Here is a 20,785-nt window from a genome sequence, read left to right as displayed (position 1 = left end):
TGAGTCAGTCCAAGAAAAACAGCGGCAAAGTATAGCTGCACAGTGAAACAGCTTGCCTAAAAATACAGAATCTCTCAACATTTAAATGTAATTTAAACCACACTCCTCCTATATACTGAACTCTTGAAAATGCTCCAAAAAACAACATCTGCATAGCTCTAAACAACACTACTGTAGATCTGAGCTGTAGTAACATACTGTTATTGTCACAGAGTGGCTTTGAGGCATTCATATTTAATACATACACAGATCAACAGAGGCAGACTAAAACAACATACTGCATTAATGTTCAACTAACAAGGACACACAACAAACATGCATTAGTACTCAGTGTTCATGTTCCTCAAGTTATAGTAGAAAGGTTGAAGCAAAGCTGTGTGGTTTACATATCAAAACAAAGACAACATCTTGTTACAAAGCCTGCTCTGGAAGTTGTCCTTCTCTGTGCATTAGGCATGTAATCTAAAGCAGAAGGGTTTTGTTTTCATCTATTCTGCTGTGATTACTACTGCAGCTTGGAAATGTAACTGGCAAATTAACTTTTAAGAGACTTTTTGTTCAGTGCCATACATTGTTTACATAATACAGATTAAATAAAATGAAAAAAGTTTCTCTTCATCCTTTAAACAAGACGACTCATGGTATTTTTTCTGAGTGACCTGTTTTTTATAAAGATATGTGCCATGTTTGTAAACATTTCATATTTTTAGTTAACTGTATTTACCAGAGAATAGATTAATAATTTATTTAAATACTACTACTGTATTTGCAAAGGATCCATTACCACAGCAAAAAATAAATAAATAAATAAAAATAAACAACTAAGCAAGGCAAAGCTGTAGCCTGCATATTGTATGGATGAAGAGAAGCAGATCTGGATGTCCAGGTTCTCATAGTCATCACGCAATCCTTCCTCCACTTACATTAAGGTGTGTGATACAGGCTGATGCGTGCACAGCTCTCCTGCTTTCTCTGGGTGTCCATGACAGACATCTTAATATTAACAGGTCAAAATTGGAAATATCAACATGTGAAGACCAAAATACTATAATTCAAAACTTCAAAAAATACAGATTCTATAGGACTTATATCATGTGATGGACTACCTTATGGAATGGTTGTGCAATATGAATAACAGAAAACTGTACAGTTCTATATTGAGATTTTACAAGGTAGAACTTTCTTCCCTACCTGTGGTGCTGTGGCCCACCTACTTTGCAAATTCTAACTCCAAGGACCATGGCAAAAATAAAAGCATTTCAACTTCCCTGAGGCTTTACAACCAGTGCCTTAGAAGATATAAGAAGACAGGTGGGGGAATGCAGTCCTCCAAGGCAAAGTACAATGATGGGGTAGCTTGTCCCTACAAAACATTACTGAAATATTATGATTCTTTTTAGTTGTAGTGTGTACAGGTTTTGCACACTATACTGCAGCTGCATATTTTAAGATACTGTTTCTGATTGTCTAAGAGCAGGCAGGCTTGCAAATATGTTTTGATGTAGTGATATTAACTCCCTAGAACCGAAGCATTGGAAAACTGATGCACGCCGTCTTAATTCACAATCAGTATATTCATTTTATGACACTGAAGGGACTTTTTGAGCTTATAATCTGCTATTAATATTGAATTATATTTGTTTGGTTTGCATTAAGTATTCCTTTTCTTATCTTACAAGCCACCATTTGCTAAAAACTTGACTTAAATGGTATTAAAATCTGGTAGCTGCCAGTTTTAGTTTTCTGTGAATTACTAAAGACTCTTTTAGTAATATATATATAACATCATGCAAGAAGTTAGCAAATGCTTCACTGTTTTATGTATTCAGGATTTCAATAATTTTGTTTTCTTGTTTCTGGCAGATGGGTTTGACCTTTTATGGTTTGAGCTTATGTCATGGACACAGTCATAGGTTACATTTTTAGTCATAGCAATGAAACAGCTGTTTCTGCTTTCTGTCATTTATAGAGATGTCAACAACATGTGAACTACTGCAGCTCTGTGTTCTGGATAGTTATCAGGTATTTGAAACCACTGTGCTTGACAAGAGCTTCCCTTCTGGGACACCAACATTTGGGAAATTTGCCCTTCAGCAGCATTGTTACTTCACTTATAAAGTCATTATTTTTCTGTGTTTTTTTTTTTTTTTTTTGTATCAGGGTAAGAATTTCATAAGAGTCAGTTTTAGGTCCTCTTTTTCTACTTGTTATGAATTCTGTCTGTGTTGTTTCTTTTAAAATTAATTTGCTGATTTATGCAGATGATTTGATATCGGACTCTAAAGGTGTTTATTCTGATGCCTACATTTCAGCTTCCATAGTGTAAATGACTAGATACATTTCGATGGGCTAACTTGACCATGCAAAGCCTAAGAATATGTTCTTTTTTTTTTCTTTTCATCAATAACTGTCAGTTTATCTGCTTTCTGATATAAGGTTAATCAGCTTTATCTCCCAGTTTCTGACATACCATTTTAATTTTATTTTAATTTATATGTGTTAATAATAAATATAGTAATGTGTTTATAGTTGTTAATTGAGTAGATGCAAATGGTCCATGGCCCTTTGCAGCTGCACCCCATCCCACTGGCAAAGCAGATTTAAAGCATTTACTTAAATTATGTGCCCAAGGAAAAACAAAAAGAGTGAGAAGTAAAACATAAATAAGTTTGCATTTCATTCAAGTTAGATGTTATATGTTTATAGTTTATAGGGAGCGTGTTTTCAAAGGGAACAATAATTAAGGACTACATCGTGACTACACTGAAGTAAATGACGTTTAATTCTGGAAACCTATTGAAAAGGGTTTGTTTGAAAGAGTGATTCATTTTGGTGTGCAGCTTCTATATACGTATTAATTTTGTGATGGCAATAACACACTAAGATGGGATAGTTCTTTTATTTGGTGTTTGGTGTTTCCCAATGTTGTGTGACCATGAAGTTATAAGTAAGGGGTAGGGAGGTGCCCCCTGCAAAAATGTTTTTATGTGTATTTTTCCCTTAAACTCAATGAAACTGCATTTTCCGGGCACTATTCATAGTCAGTACAGTAAATGTGTTAAGGAATTCTGGGGTGAGCGCAGACAGGCACAGCTAAGCCACGAATGATAGAGGCCAGTTACACCAATTCACTGTGCCCCCAAATGTAGGTATGCAAATAAACAGACAATGACATGGTAATGAGAACTGATGTAAATGTTTTTATGTCAATTAAGGCTATTTTATGCCAATTGCAATTCATAGTTAGTTTTTCCTGCTTTCCCACGCTTGTCACAGATGCGGTATGAAGTCATAAGACTTGCCAAATGCATCAGAATTGCAACTGGTAGTATGCTGTCTCTTGCAGCATGCTTTGCTATTTCTAGGTCAGAGTTGCTTATCTTGGCTGGGCCAAAACTGGGTGCATCCAGTAGCACTCACCCACCAATAAGGTAGTAACATAGTCAAAGGATTACTCATTATAACTTTGATAATCAGGAAAGTCTTGATAGGGTTAGAGTGAACTGTGACATTATAAGGGTCATAGTGACCCATAGGGCCAGTGGAAGAATGAGTGGACTTCCTATTCCTGTGGACACCAAAGTATGTATAGCCCTCACTATACTTACTTCGAGAATCTTCCAGAGACAGACTGGGGACACCTTGGGAATCTCACAGGTTCTGCTTTGAGAATACTAAAGGAGTTCCTGGATGAACTCCTGGCACATGTGGAAAAGTACATTTATTTCCTTGTGTCACCTCAGGACCAAGCTCAAACTATGTGTGTCTTTTATGAGATAGCACATTTCCCTGAAGTACTTAATTTGATAGATTGCACCCATGTCACAATTAGGGCCTTTCCTAGTCCACAGGGTGAGCAATACTGCAATAGGAAGGGCTTCCATTCCATCCATTGCAAGGTAGTGTGTGATACATGGGGGTTTATCACCAATATCTCTGCCCACCATCATGGCAGTAAAAATGATTTTCACATAATTGCCACACTAGCTCACTTTACCACCTTTTCCTGCATGGTAGGAGGTTCTGTGGTCATCATGTTGGTAAGTGGAACTTTTTTTTAAGTACATAGTTAGTAATGTTAAATATAATTGCTGTATATTAATCTTGTATTTTCTTATTTTGTCTTCACTCACCTTTCTCTCTGTCTTTATTTATTTATTTGTTTTTTTTTTTTTTTTTGTAAGTGGAATCCAGATATCCACTGGAGCCATGGCTCTTGACTCCGGTGAGAAATCCATCTGGACATGTGAAGGAGAAATACAACACATCCCTGTCCCAAACTATATTGGGATTGAGAAGGTCTGTGGCCTCCTGAAAAGTCATTTCAGTTGCCTGGATGAGCCTGGGAGTGCTCTTCATTATGACACAGCTACTGTCTCTAGGATGTTCACTGCTTATTGCTTTCTGCATAATCTCATTCTGCAATGGTCTGGTGGTGACGTAACTGATGCTGTCACAGCAGCTCCCAGTTGTTGTCCTACTATGTCTAAAGATTACCAGCCAGCAGCAGTATTAAGGGACCCCATGCAGCAGACTTGTGCAGCGGCACTCAGCTGCACAGGTTAAGAGATGGCTTCTAGTACAGAACTATGAACATGGGCATTCAGGTTAGTTTCCTTGTTTGTTTTTTTTTTTTTCCAAAAAAAATTACACGTACAGTATAATTGATGCATGCATTAATACCTATGGTTTGTGCTGTGTGGTGCATGGTCTACAGTCACTAATCATCTGGCATTCTATAGGTTCATAGGTTCATACTAGGCTATCTGCCCTAGGGCATTTATAAGCCTAGCCAGAATGTGTTTGGCTTTCGCCACCCATTTTAAATTTATTTTGCTATGCCCTTTTTCAAGGTTAGTATACTGTGCCTCTGTCTAACAGTGACACAGAAGTGATACCCGGGGTAAACCTACAATCTCCCATCCACTCATCAAGATTCCTCTTGAAGAGAGTCAATGAGGGACTCTTCCTAACCTGGACTGGGATTTTATTCCAGAGTGAAGGGAGCCTCTGGGTTATGAATCTGTCCCTCCAGCATGTCCTATTTATTTCAGTGCTGAGGTTCAAGTCTCTCGAGCGCGTAGCTCGATGGGATTGGATTTTCTGAGGTGCAGCATGTCCATTAATTCCGGGTTGGACATGGCTTTATACGTCAGGCACAGATCACCTCTGAACAGGCGGTATGGCACTGAGTAGAGCTGGAGTTTCTTTAACTGGGCAGCATATGGCATCTGTTTGAGCCCTTTGATCCTCTTGGTGAGGTACTTTTGGGGTCTTTCCAGTTTCTGCAGGTGTCTGGTAAAGTACATCACAAAAGGGGCATTGTACTCAATTATGGGCCTGATGAGGGATGAGTAAAGAGGCACGATGACCTCCCCTGATCTAGATGTGAATACCTTCATGATTAGGTGGGCTATATAAAATGTTTTTCTAACCACTTTGGCCACGTGGTTGTCAAAGGAGAGATTGCTATCAACTTGGGTCCCCAGATCCCTAATTACTTCTTCTGTACTTAATGGATTACCACCTATGTGGTAATTTGTGGGCACTTTGTTTTTGGCCAAGGGGATGACTATATACTTTTTGGCATTTAGCTTGAGGTCATGGCTCTGGCACCAGTTGTCTGTTTCTATGAGGCCCTTTTGGAGGATGCTTGTGTCAGCTGGAGAGTCGATTATGGCGCCCAGTTTGCAGTCATCTGCGAACTTGGTCAGCCACAGTCCTTCCGTGTTGGCCTGTACCTCCGAGAAATATATACCGAACAAGAGAGGTCCCAGGACTGAGCCTTGTGGGACACCAATTGTAACTGGTTTGGAGTCTGACATGGCTCCAGCAATTCTAACCATGTGGGTTCTGTCCTTGAGCCAGTTTGCAATCCATCTAGTGACATAGGGGTTTATATTTAAGCTGGTGAGCTTATCTATAATACCCGAGTGGGTATTGTATCGAAGGCTTTTGCGAGGTCCAGGTAGGCTGTGTGGACCACCTTCCCCTCGTCAATGGCCTTGGTGACTGTTTCAAAGAAATCAACCAGGTTTAAGAGGCAGGATCTGCCCTTAACAAAGCCAAACTGGGTAGGATCCAGTGTCTGTAGGTCCCCAATATCTTTATTTATGAGGTCCATGATGATCCTTTCCATAGCTTTGCAGACAAAGCTAGTCAGGCTTATGGGGTGATAGTTTCCAGGATCCATTGAGGCACCACCTTTATGGAGAGGGACCACTGTTGCTGTACGCCACTCTTTGGGCACATATCCTGTAGTAAGGCTGAGATTGAGCAGTAGTTTTATGTTTGGGTTTAGCTCTTCTTGGAGTTCATGTAGGACGCAGCCCGGGACACCGTCTGGTCCCATTGATGCTGTGTTTTTTGCTTTGGAGAGGGCGGCTCTTACCTGAGCATCTGATCCTAAAATATTTTTTTAGTATTAGATGTTTGTCTGAGTGCTCACTGATTCCTGTCCAGTGATGCTGAAAGGCAGCAAGCCAATAAGTCAATATTTGCATGTGCTATATTTAATAACTATTTTTTTATTATTTATTTAGTAGTCAATAGAAACAGGTAGTATCAGCAGTGAGAAATGTAACTTTCATTTTCAATTTATGTGTAAAGAATTATGTTACACTACACATCGCATGTCTTGCTTATTGTCATGTAAAATATTAATGAGGTCAGAATCTCTCTTCATTTGTCCAGTGATGTGGTATGTATGTACTTAACATATGTACATAGACTTCCCTCCTCCCCACAACATAATTGCGTTTAAAGAAAGATGTACAAGATTGCAACTTCAGGATATGGTGAAATTAATAGCTGGAAAAGGAATAACTTCACATACATATCCACCCCCAAACCAACCAATCCTTAAGTTTCATTGCACAAACATACTTAGAAGGAAATGTTAATTCACAGTAACTCCAGATCAAAGGAGTCCTACACATCTGTTTTGATAGGCCTGGTGATGTGCAGCAGATGTGGAGGATGGCCTACAATGGGATGTGTTAGGTGAGTTAGTCCATAGGTGTGATCAAGAGGAGAAAGGCTATCCTCATCTCAGTGACCTGGCACTGCTACAGGACCATGACGATGACATGGAATGTGGGGTTCGCCTAAGTCTAGACGACCTTTGATATGGCCTATGAGAACTCTGTTGTGATTGCTCACTGTGAGTGCTGACATTATTGTCTTGAGAGCCAGAGTTAGTATCATGTGATCTTCCCCCATGTGTCCAGACTGTATCACATCCCCTTCCTGTGGTTACACTGAGTCTGGCTTGAATCTGGTATGTCCAAACCAGTGTATAAATGTGTGCCACCATGCTATGTATCAGTGACACCATGGCATTATCCCTGCTCTCTGCCTATTCAAAGTATTGTTTGAAATCTTCATGCATGCCCTGTAGGTCTCTAACCATTTCTTGCTGACTCTCTGTTGCACTGCTTTGAGCCCAATTATGTCACAGCACATTTCCTGTTGTGCTGCCAATGCTTTACATGTTTCCTGAGGTAGTTCAACTCTTGGTAATGTTGTCACTGTTGGCACAGTAGCATCAGAATGCCTGCCTTCATCATGAAATTCTTCTGGCTGTGGGGGCACTGAAGTGCATGTTTGCTCCTAGTGTACAAGCATGAGTGTAATGTCAGCACGTGCTTGACTGTATGACACACTGTCACTTCCTGTAGAGTTACTAACATGTTGTGGGACTTGGGGACTGGATGCCACCTTCCTCAGGGTGCCTCGTAAATACGACTACATTACCATCAGCAGCAGAATCAGCAGCAGCAACACCCATCCTACTGCGGACTTCATCCATATTTATTGGTACAGTTGAACTGTGTTTCCAATGCTGAGTCTGTAAAACAAATCATTGCAACACAACAATACTACAACAGCATACAGTACAGCATGCTTACAAGGGAGTGGGTAGTGGGACACTCACCATGAAGTCTGTCTTCATTTTCATTGGCTGCTGATGTATAAGGCTGAGCTAATAATAATGAATTGTGACTTGTTTAATGACAGTACTGTTTATCACCATTCAGTATTAAACATTTACAAGGTGTATACTTTAAACCAGCCTTTGGGACTGGATGAAATCAGATGCTGCTGCAGACTTTGGCTTGATGGAGCAGTGTCCTTTCCACCTGTAATTAGTCCAATTCCACCATCTTCTATATCATAGCTATCCCCATGGATAGACAGAAGGTATTCATCAACTGGTGTTAATGTAATAATATTCGGTCACCTATGTCTTTGTTGATAAGGTCCATGATGATTCTCTCCATGGTCTTGCAGGTAAGGCTGGTTAGGCTTATGGGTCTATAGTTCCCAGGGTTGGGTGATGGAGTCCCTTTGTGTATGAGAATTGCTGTTGCCATTTTCCACTGTGCTGGGACAAAGTCAGCACTTAGGCTGTGGTTGCAGAGAGTGCCAAATGGTTCCACTAGGTCCTGTTTTAGACCATTTAGTAGGCAGCCTGGGATGTTATCCAGTTCCATAGAGGCTGTGTTTTTGGCCATGGAGAGTGTGATTATGACCTGCACTTTGGAGATACTAGGTAGTGAATGGCTGACAGGTATGCTTTGGGATATGTCTGGTTGGGACAGGAGGGTGAAATTTGTGCCATATTTGTCTGCTAGCAGGTTGACGATGTGCTCAGGGTCATTCTGAGTGGTAGCACCCACTACTAGTTTAGCACAGAGCTGTGCCTCCCCTTTTAGGTTTTGGCACAGCTAAAGAAGGCCTGGTGATTGTTGTTATCTAGGGATGCCAGTCTAGCATCTTAATTGGCTGCAGAGGACTTTACAAGAGATCGCATTTGTTCATGCTGTGGAGAGTGTCCTTCCTCTGCTCAGTCACGTCTCTCTTGTTCTTAGACATTAATTTCTTCTTTTTGTTGTATTACCTATTTATGCTTGATGTCCACCAGGGCGGAATGTTTTTTTGTGAGAACCTTGTTTTCATCCATTCAGATACAGATGAGTCTATACATTTATATAGGTGTTTATACAGGGCATTTCTGTGCACCTCTGTAAAGGACTCATTGTTGACAGTGGTAGCAGGGGTTTTAAAACTATTTATGCCATTGCTTAGGAGACTATAGTTTGCTTTGGAGAATTTCTTCATCCTTTCGTTCTTGGGTGGGGGTCAGGTATGATCATTACTTCGAACAAGACTGATTTATGATCAGACCTGACCAGGGAGGGCAACACACAGAGGGTAGTGCAAAGACCCCCTATGTTGTTAAGTACTACGTCTAGCACATTTGAGCCCCTTATGGGGGTGCAGACTATCTGTTCCATTATTAAATTATTATCAAAGTGCAGGAACCTTATGGCAAGCATGTTTTTGCTTATATATGACTCCCAATTGATGGAAGGATAGTTGAAATCACCTATGACCAAGGTTTTTGGCGGTGCAGTGAGTGACTCAAATATAGCCAAGTATGCAGATCGGTTCTCGTGGTTCATGGTGGGGGGCCTATAACTAACAATGATATGGAAAGGGGTTTTACCTATAGTTAGTTGGATTTGGACTAGCTCTAGAGAGTCGTACTGTTTGACCAGCCTTGAGGTGTATTTATCTTTAATGAAGATGGATTTACCTCCACCTTTGGTTCTTTCATACTCATTTTGAGGTCTGAACATGTGGAAGGCATTGTAGCCTTGCATTGCCGGGGTGCTGTCTGTAGCCTTGAGCCATGTCTCTGTGACTGCACAGACATCGGCATCTTCCGCCTTTGGTTCTTTCATGCTTGTTTTTTGGTCTGAATGTGTGGGAGGCATTGTAGCCTTGCATAGCTGGGGTGTTCTCTGCAGCCTTGAACCATGTCTCTGTGACTGCACAGACATTGGTATCTTCCATGACAAGGAGTGCTTCCAGTAAGTGCAGTTTCCAATTTAAACTCTTAACATTATTTAGCATAACCCTGAGTTTGTCTCTAGAGGATTTTTTTACATTGGGAATTTTGTTGAAAAAGCCCGTTATGAACGGGCGAAAGCGCTTGTGTTGGATTTCTTTGCTGTTTGGATTAAAGAAGTTTCATTTTACTTGACTGGTGCCTGCTATTTTGGCTTCATTTTGGATTGCTTGAAGTTAACGTGACAATATCTGTGATTACATCAAAAATATATCATTGCCAGCAGAAGAAGGGGTTTAGGTTTGCCGCATTGTTTTTTCTAAGTTTTCTCTTGCTGCTGTTCATCAATTTTGTTGATATGACATTGCCTAGAAAAGCACTCTAGAGTATGCAAGTATCTTTGCCAGTAACAGAAAGCCAAGAGGTGACAGGAGAAGACCATCTCTGGCAAAGCAGCATGGTCTGTCGACCATATCTTCCCAAGCTGACGGATACTAGATCCCCTGGACTGACACCAGAAGCTAAGCCAATTGTTGACGTCAAGCATTTTTTGTTTATATTGAAGCATCATCCTGGGTGAAGGTAGAATGCTGCTTAGGGCTAGGAACATATCTGGCTGGGACAGATAATCTGAGAGTCCAGTCATGTCTCTCTTCATATAGTCCAGTGAGGTACGTCTCAAGTCATTAACTCCAACATGGACAATGACAGTCATAACGGTACTTGTTAAGAGACTTCAGTGTGTGTGATCTGATGGATCCTGACATCTGACAGGCAGCTGACTGTGACCTTCGACTTGTCCATCCTGGTGACATTTTGTTTTGAGGTGTTTTGCCTTAGGGGCTTATTGGCTGAGACACTGTTGTATGTATTATTATGTGTAGTGGATTCTGTTGGGTCTGCAGTGTGTGCAAAACGTTTGCTCTTGGATGGTCTCTTATCTTTAGGTAGGCTTCTAGTGAGTACCTCCACGTATGTGGGTTTATGTGTTGTGAGCTTGTAATGTACAAGAGGTGAAGTGTGCTTGCTGACAACCTGTTTGATATCTGGTTTGTTACTATGTAAGAGAATTGATTTCAAATTCTTAGTATAGCTACATGTCTCGCATGTTCTAGATGTTTGTTTTAGAAATAACTGGTTGTCACTATACATGAGACAATTGCTACATTGTGTCAGGATTCAGGCTGGCTGGAGAAATGGTGGGAAACTGTCCATCCATTATGGCAGATACATACTGTAGTAACTAGTGGGGAGTGGGCTAGATGGACCAGGTTTTGCTGTAAGACTAACAAAAAGCAGCTATTCTATGGAGGGCTAGGAGTACAAAACTGCGTCAGTGCTTCAAAATGCACAACTGAGTTGCTCGCAAGGCAGTATTGCAATCTCTGAGCAGCTCCTGTAAACTGGACACAAACCCATGCAAACATGATACTTAAATACAAGCGAAGGTAAATGATTTTAAACAAAATAACCAAAGGGAAAGCCCAAGACTGAGCCTTATTCTAGCAATCCCCAACTCAGATGGGTCCTTGGCTGCACACTTCTGCCACAAGGGTGCAGGGGTCCTTCTTAATGTAAGATGACTGGTATTAGTGCTCAAGTAATACCAAACAGTCTAGGTTCAGCAAGTCTGAATATAGCCTGTGCTATAAAATGCTAAAGTACTAGAAATTCAATTTGGAGAAAAATGCAGTCACAGCAGCACGGAAAAAATAAACAGTTTAAATAAAGCAGCAGTTCAGTAGAACACTCCCACAAGAGTGTAGACCAAAAACCTTACTAGTGTGAATAACTGATTTGGAACCCAAGTGTTTAAACCAGAACAAAGACACTTTCCCCCATACCCTTCAGTACTTTAGTGCCATTACAGCACATGTGTATTAGGCAGTTGTGGTCTAATGTATCCCCTACCCTTTAGAAAATCATCCCTGGTGTCTAGTGTATCCCTCCTCACTCCAATTCCCCTTATGATGTCAGCACCTGTACAGCACTACCTTCCTGGTATCAAGTGATTCCCTACACTCCACAAACTCCATAATAACATTGTTGCCATCATGGCACTTTAAAATGAATTCCCTGGTGTCTAGTGAGTCCCCTCCACCCCCAATCTCCATACTGTGGTTGGTGCCATTGTAGCACTTTAGATTGTGTCTAGTCATCCCTCCATTTCAGTTATGGCTACTCAATGCCTTACAGCATCTTATGACATTTTCACTGGTTTCTAGTGTACCACACTACCCTCAACCCTCATAGAAACATTAGTGCTAGTACACCACTTAAAACATCAATCCCTGCTGTTTGATGGACCCCCCTACCCCTGATCCCTGTTTTGATGTCAGTGCCATTATGGCACGTTTAAAGTAAGCCCTGGTGTCTAGTGGTACCCTCCAATCACCACATTTGTGTTCTGTGGTTGAACACAGCCTTAAAGCCTTTTGGCCATGTTTGCTACTATGATATGATGGGATGGCCGTGCTGCTCTAAACTGTGTAGATGCCTTCCTGGAGGTGTTTCCAAAGAGAGACAACACATGCCTAATTAGTATATGCCGTTGTTCCCAGAATGCCTCATTATCATTCAGCATGGCTATGGGGCCAGCCCTTCTTGGTGAATTGAGAAAAGTAAATGTTCTAATATGACAGTGAGCAAGGATGAAGAGAAGCTATTTGCATATTTACAGAAAGCAGCTCCAGCACAATGGCACAGCAGATAGCATTGTCACCTGACAGCAATAGGCTCCCCAGCTCAATTCTCAGCTGGGGTGCCTTCTGTGCAGAGTCTACATGTCCTCCCTGTGTTCTTGTAGATTTTCTCTGGGTGCTCTGGTTTCTTCCTACATGCAGTAGGTGGATTGGATGCTCTAAATTGGCCATAGGTCTGAGTATGTGGTGTGGAAAACCTACCACAGCAGGGCTAGCCACCCAGTGGTGTAAACCTTGGTTCTAGATGGTTGTCACTGTTGAAGTGACATCCCAACCCCATGTGCAAAAATGTGAAAAAGGGGTTGTGGGTGGGTGAATGAATAACTATACAGTAATAACTAATAGAGCAGTAGCATAAACTGGGGCAATGTGCGAGGAAAGTAACCTAGTACAGTGTAGTGTTTATTATGTGATCTGTCCTGCTCATGATATTTGCATTTGTATTGATTAAACAAACACTGTTTGTGCTGGGGCCTGAACTTAGAGTAATAAGTATGGTTTATAAGCTAGTGAGGAAGGCACTGCAATAGATTTGGAGATAAGGTCAGAGCTACATAACTTTGTAGCTAGGATTTGAGAGCTGACCCTACTATACCCTGACTTTTGAAGTTGTAGGTTGGAGTGTTAGTGATAAGTTTCATTGCAAGAAATGGAGAAGGGTATCTTGGTGGAGTAGTTTAAGGAGTTGGTAGCCCCTATGCTTCTACTGGGAGCCAGTTTGCCTTGGATAAAGTAAGACAATGTTGCTCGTGATGAGAGGAGGGGAGTTGTTGATGACGTGGCATATTTTAACAGATAAGAATATTAGTGCTGATGTGTTTAAGTTAGAGGAGGTGGCAAACACGTGTAAGCCATATTCAAGTTGTGTGAGCAAAACACACCTTTCCCAATGGATACACAATCTGTTGATGAAAAGAAATGAGATATTTTCTGAGTGCAGAAAAGGAGTTAGTTATAGTGTGTTGTCAGTATTGTGTGAGTGATGTTTTTTGAGGTTAGTGCTATGTAAGTAAAGTTATAGTTTGCCACAGTTGCTAGAATAGCATGTTTTACTAATGCATGTATTTTGCAAAGGATATGAAATCTGAAACTGAAATGTCTGTCATTATGTACTGACTATAGTCCTCAGAGATTTTTCAGAAAAGCACACATTTTACAAGGAACAGATCAAACTATGAGGCAAAATCTAGTACATTGTATGAACTCAGGAGCAGTTGAAAGCTATGGCTGTTCCTCACAGCTCTTCAAATGGTTGACTGCATCTTGACAATGCTGAAACTGAAAATGACCATAATCTCTCTCGCACGGCACACTATAAGCTCTATCATACAGTGCAGATGGGTCTACTTCTGAATTTGGAACTTTCAGAACGTTGAATTTCTTAAGGTCGAGACCATAAGATTGATGTTTTGAAACTTTAAACCGTTTAAATGGAGATCACTGTACAGCACAGAATGGTATATTTACCATTTTCTTTGCTGTAGTGTGATTTCTGAGTTGGTATATTTAATTAGCAGGGGGTGTGGGGGTGCAGAGGGGCTTAACCCCCAGCAAAAATGTAAAAAAATAAATGTTTTGTTTTTATTTTTTTTTATTTAAATTTTGAACTTCCAAAACTTTGATCTTATGGTTAGACCATTAGAAATTCAAATTTCTGAAAGTTTGAAAGTTAGAAGTAGACCCATGCAGATACTTCACTGCAACTTTATGTACACAAGTGGTGCCACACTATAATCTTGTTCCCTATCACTTCATGTGAATTTCGAACGCTTACATCGTTGAATATTCACTACTCAAAGTTTGTGAATTTTTTTCGTAGTACAGTGAAGATCGGGATTTTTGCCCTTTCCTCACTGTAATGCAGTCTTGGAGTAGGAATATATATTTAGCAGGGGGGTGTGGTGGCACAGCCCCCCCACAATAACTTTGAGTACATGAATATTTGACGATGTAAGCATTTGATATTTACGTACTCGATGAAGTGATATAGATGTTATAATTTCACTTCAAAACTACTGTTGACACTGTGACGCCCCACCACTGAACTAGTAATCAAGGAGCCTCAATCCTCACCACTGGCAACAGTGAGGGATGTACATTGGGAGGATGACATGTACACACACAGTATTTCCAGATGCAGCTCTCTACATCAAATGAAATTTCCCTTAAGAGCACACAGAGGCCACAGTCAGTCTGAGGCTGATTTCTTCCTCTTTCTCCAGATCCCCAGTAAGATTCCCCACTGGTACACCTATAGAGTTGAGATCTCAGCTGAGTGGCCAAGCCAAGACCTCCAACACTCTCTCTGTCCAACCAGTGCTTCATGTCTCTGCCCAAGTAGCTCACACACACACACACACACACACACACACACACACACACACACTCACACACACGCGCACAACACACACACACACACACACACACACACACACACACACACACACACACACACACACACACACACACACACACACACACACACACACACACACACACACCTGGGAAAGGCTGGGACTATACTGTACTGTTCCCTAAGGCTTACTTAATTAGAGCAGCAAGGCAGATGTGGTGAATAGATCCTCTAGCTGATGTCAGATCAAAGACAGAATACAGAATACTCTGTCTCTCTCAGAGACTTCTTAAATTAATATCTCAAATATTGCTGCTGGGATAGCTTGTAGAATGGCATAATTTCTTGTCATCTGACTCTATCTCAGGTAAAACACCCACTGCTGAAAGCTAGCAGTATTTAACATCCACCTGTGAAAATACATAGACAAGGGCTTTTCCTCAGATCTTTGGCAAATGATGGATGTCATAAAACAATTTACATTCCTCCACATTTAAAGACAACACAGAAAACTTCTCTAGTACAGACATTATGTCTCCTGCGGCATTGAAGCTGAAATATAACATCTTTTTATTGCATGGCCATGAATTAAATTAATTCCAGCTATTTCTCTGAAGCTAACTGTCTGTGTTCCAGTTTCCAATATTAAAATATATGCATCTAAGCAGTTACAATAGTGCAGGTACATTTCTGTTCTATTTCAGTAAAGCATGCTATGGTTACATTTTAAGCACTTTGCAAAAACCTTTTCAACACACACTTTTGTATCAGCAGTTTGATTTCACCTGACATACAGTTCTAATACATTTATAACACAAGTATCTTATATGAATCATGTTGATATTCACAAATGACATATAATTATTTACAAAATGCCAGAGAGCTGGGCTGGCAGTATCTCCTTTCATTGAAATGGGTCTATAAGGAGGACTGAGACTATGTATCCTTCCCATCTTTATGTATCACTGAGATTTCTGCCTACCTTTGTGAGTTCTGCTAACTAATATAATTAAGGTAACACCTGATAACACTGGTGATCTATGCTCCTCATATCAATAGTTTGAAGATTTGCTTACCATTATTAGTAATAAACCTGGACTTAACAATGATGATTGCACATGTGCAATTGGCACAGTTTGAGAACTGTTGTTACAGATGTGATGATGTGAAGTATTTCCAGCTATGTCAGGAGATGTATGGCAGTGGATGTGTAACATATGCCAGCATAGGTAGCTGGAGATTTGTAAATAAATATATGTCATGTGTGTATAAAGCTGATTTGTACAGATGCTTGTGTTGAAAAATGTATTTGTAAAGCTGTTTGTGTTAAAAATGTACAAAGAGTGGGTCCTGCTGGACAGAAAAGAAATATACCTGAATGAAAAATAGTTTGAAATTAAATTACCCGGTTTAAGCCATAAAGATTGTATCTTAGAGTTCTGATTGCAGCCCGAGACAAAACTGATGTGAAAACCAGGACTAGGAATCCTACTGTATTCTCCTTAGGGGTGAACTAATTGCTACCCTAAAGGGGTGGAAGTTTGAAATGGTTTTATAGCTTCCAGATGTTATAACACATCTTAGCAAAGCTCTATCTGTGTGAATGGTAACACATATGTGCAAGATTCTGGTTCAATTTCTAGTACGGGGTGTAGTGTGGAAACCAGAAGTCAGATGACCAGATCTATGTGATGTAATTCTATAATCCAGCACTGAAATGGTGTTTCAATACTAAATGAGGCAGAAGTCTCAGGGCAGTCTGTTTTTGAAACCTGACAAAGAAGGAAGACCACTCACCTACTTCATCTTGCCTTGCTTTAGTAAGTAACCAAGGAATAGTAATTATTTAGATTAGTCAGGGAAATACAGTGAGATTAGTTAAGTACTATTCTTTGTATCTGTGTGAATCTATCCAGCTGTGTTATTTTTAATATGCCCTGTGATTTAAACTCTGGTGTTTATTGTAAATAGTTATTTAGTATTTTCATGTTCTTTTATTATTTATTATTAAATACATCTAAACTTTTCATTATGGCTGGTATTTTAGAGAACATTTTAACCTTTGAAAGTACTTATCTTTATTTAGTGACACTGTGCCCACTCCTGAAGACCTTGCTCCATTGGTCAAACACTACCATTTGTACAAGTATTAATTTTACTCAGTATAATTGGGTACCCTTCTAAGAACTCAGTGGTGGCAGTGTAACAACCTTATAATCTGTGCAAAGGGTAGCACAGCAAGTAAATATGTGCTGGCCTTTCCCAGGTGTGTGTGTATATGTGTGTGCATGTGTGTGTGTGTGTGTGTGTGTGTGTGTGTGTGTGTGTGTGTGTGTGTGTGTGTGTGTGTGTGAAAATCAAATCTCAAAGAGTGTGTGTCAGCTGCTTGGAGTAGGAACAGAGAGCACTGGTTTCACATAGAGGGTGGTTGAGGACTTGGCTTGGAACACTCAGCTGAGGACTCAACCCTACAGCTCTGCCAGTGAGGAGTCTTAATGGGGGCCTGGACAGAGAGGGAAACCCAGCCTCTGGACTGAGTGTATTTCCTGTCTGCTCTTAAAGGAAATTGTGCTTGGTGCAGAGAGCTGCATCTGAAAATACTGTGCGTATCTATTTTTGTTCCAAATAACCATCCCTCACTAGTGTCAGTGGTGAGGATTCAGGTTTCTCGATTACTGGCTCAAAGCAGGGACATCACAAAATATAATAATAATGATGGGACTGGTGAGATAAATAATCTAAGGTAAAGAACAGATAAGAGCACATTTAGGAAAGGAAGTGACTATTGTCTGTAAAGATCACTCAACCCCTTTTGAACAAGATAATATCACTGACAACTTTAGAATTTGAATACAAGTAATCAGCAGTCTGAGTATTTAGAGTGCACAGAAAAAAATAAAAAAGAAGGAAAAGAAGTTAATATCAAATAACAAGGGAGAAAAAGAAACTGATACATGTCTGTAAAGCAAAGAGAATATATACTAAAAATGGCACTGCTTTGTTATGTAGCACACAGATTACACGGAATGATAACATTTTTCTATCAGAAAAAAACTTTAGTCTACAGAAAAAGGCATAATTTTTTCAAAAAAGAAGGTAGAAAAAATAGGCAAGGGGCAGATGAAATGGAAGATATCAAAATTGAATATGGAAGGACTGAAGAACATTACTGTAATAAAAAGAGAAGAAAGACAGATGTTGATGACATGGCTCAAGCTGTGGATGTATAAAGCCATCCGGATGAGAATCATATGCTTGCAAATGTACTAAGCAATGAAAACAGTGTGATTAATAAGACTAATGCTGATGAAGAGTATTAATTTGCAAAATTGATAGAGCAGATGTTACTGAATTAGAAGTTGAAGCTTCTTCAGATCTGCTCAGAAAAGAAATTCTTGTAATTGGAGAGTCAGTTATTAGTGGAACTGATACTTATATATGCAAAAAAGATAATGAACACTGAATAGTGTTATGCTTGCCAGGAGCAAAAATAGAGAATGTGAGACAGGCCTTAGAATGCGTTAATGTTAGGGAGTGTGGATGTGTTTTTATTTATGTTGACACAAATGATCTCATCCACAAGGATTCTTTGACTGTTAGTAGTGAACTTATGGCCCTCTTGGATAGCATAGCTTGTACAGGTGTTAGGACATATTTTCCACAAATCACATATAGAAAGGAGAGTCAGGTCAACATGAATTAAAAGATTTTTTGGGTAAATACCTACATGAAAAAAATGTCCTTTTTTAAAAAATGGAAATGTGTAGAGCGTCCAAGCCTACCTTTGGGCACACATATTCAGACCGGATAGCATACACTTTTCAAGATAGGGGAAAAGAATTTTTGTAGCAGATATTTTACAATATTTGACAAACACAAGATAGAATTTTTGCCAGCTCAAAATTGTAACAGTTCACAAATAGCAGCAGTGGATGCATCTCTGATGGTTGTTAATGCCAAAATCATTAACAATATATATATATATATATATATATATATATATATATATATATATATATATATATTTATATATATATATATTTTTTTTTTTAATTGGAAAATTTGCTACAGTACAAGATTCATGTTGTTATTGTTTGTGAAACATGGTTAAAGAACAATGACTGGAAACCAGTTCTGTCGGGGTATAAATGTTTTTACTGCAATAGATATCCTAACAAAAAAATCAGGTGGAGGTGTTATGATAGGGTATAAAGATAGTTATGAGACCTGTAATTATTAGAAATTCAATGATAACACCAGTACTATAAATTGTGTGACTGTGATAATAAAGATAACCTTGGAACATATAACAATTGTTGGAATGTATAGCCCACCAAAATCAAATGCTGATGATGTAGAGAAATTCATACATTTCTGTATAAAACACAGGAGGGAAGAATATTAGTCGATGGGACTTATATTTACCAGAAACAGACTGGAATAATATTGATTCAACAACCTTAGTAAAGAAATTATTCTTGGCATATGATCATGAACAGCAATTGCTTCAGACTGTAAAAAAGCCTCCCAGGGAACAAAACATACTAGACAGTGTTTGTGTTCCTAAAAAATTACTGTTACTTCATGTCAAGTTTTACCATCATTGATGTGCAGTGATCATGGGGTTATAAAGATTAATTTGTTGCTGCATAATTCTGGCAAACTGAAATCTAAAGCAAAGCACAGAGGATGAAAAGCAAAGCAGTCACTATGTAAAACTAATTGGAGTGATGTGTTCATTGGAAAAACTGCAGAAAATGTGAAAAATTAAAAAAAAATGAAATTGTTTGAATGCAAAAAAAATTTAAAAAAATGTTTAACGTCAAGATCTATATTCCATTATTGTCAGAATTGAAAAGGTTGGGACTTGAAACCATATATCAGCATGCATATGTTGAAAATAAATCTATTACCACCTGTAACATGATGTTCTATAGCAATATAATAACAGCTATGAATCAAACTTTGTGCTGTACTGTAATTTATATAGATTTAACTTCATCATTTGACAGGGTCATGCACAAAACACTGATTAATAAATTAGAACGACTATCACATATTCTTGATAAGATGGGTAGCTGCATGGCTTACAAATAGGACATGGCAGGTATCATAGAGCAATTGGACAAGTGAAATTTGAGGTTACAGTCAGGGTGTCCCACAGGACTCTATCCTAGGCCCACACTTGTTTAGATTATATCTTTCAGATCTATCTTTTTCATCTCAGGTGTTCTATAGTCTGTATGCATATGGCATGAAATTGAGTCAACTGATTACATGTGTTACAGATGGGGCATGTCTGCAAAATAACTTGACTAAACTGACCATTTAGGCACAGGAGGACAATAATATGCTGATAAATACATTAAGAACTAAACATATGATTGGCAGATATAAATTGAAAGGTGAATATTTAATATAGCACACAGTGACTGAAACTGTAGACTCATTTAAGTTATGGGTAGATCCAGTTTTGAGTTTTTCTAATCATATCAACCAATTGATTAATGATAGTCATAGAAATATAGGTTGCATAAAAAGATTAATAAAGTCTAGGAAATCAGAAATGATGAAGTCATTGTTTGTTAGTTACATTAAACCCAAATTGGAATATGGAATAGCAATATGGAAACCTTATAAGAAAACAAGCATGAGTAAACTGGAAAGAGTGCAAAGGAAATATACCAAGGGCATCTGTGGGTGTGAAAATTTAAGTTATTATGAAAGACTAAAATATCTGAACCTGTACAGGGTCTCTTATAGATATTTAAGAGGAGACCGTATTTAGGTATATAGGGCATTTAGAGGCAACTATCTCTGAGCACATCTGGGGGTTATCAAAAAGTAGTACATAATCATCAGATAGCCTATGTA

Source organism: Protopterus annectens, chromosome 1.part0 (assembly GCF_019279795.1).
Source record: "Protopterus annectens isolate FY-2018-M chromosome 1.part0, PAN1.0, whole genome shotgun sequence".
Classification (NCBI taxonomy): domain Eukaryota; kingdom Metazoa; phylum Chordata; order Ceratodontiformes; family Protopteridae; genus Protopterus; species Protopterus annectens.
This window is presented reverse-complemented; position numbering follows the sequence as displayed.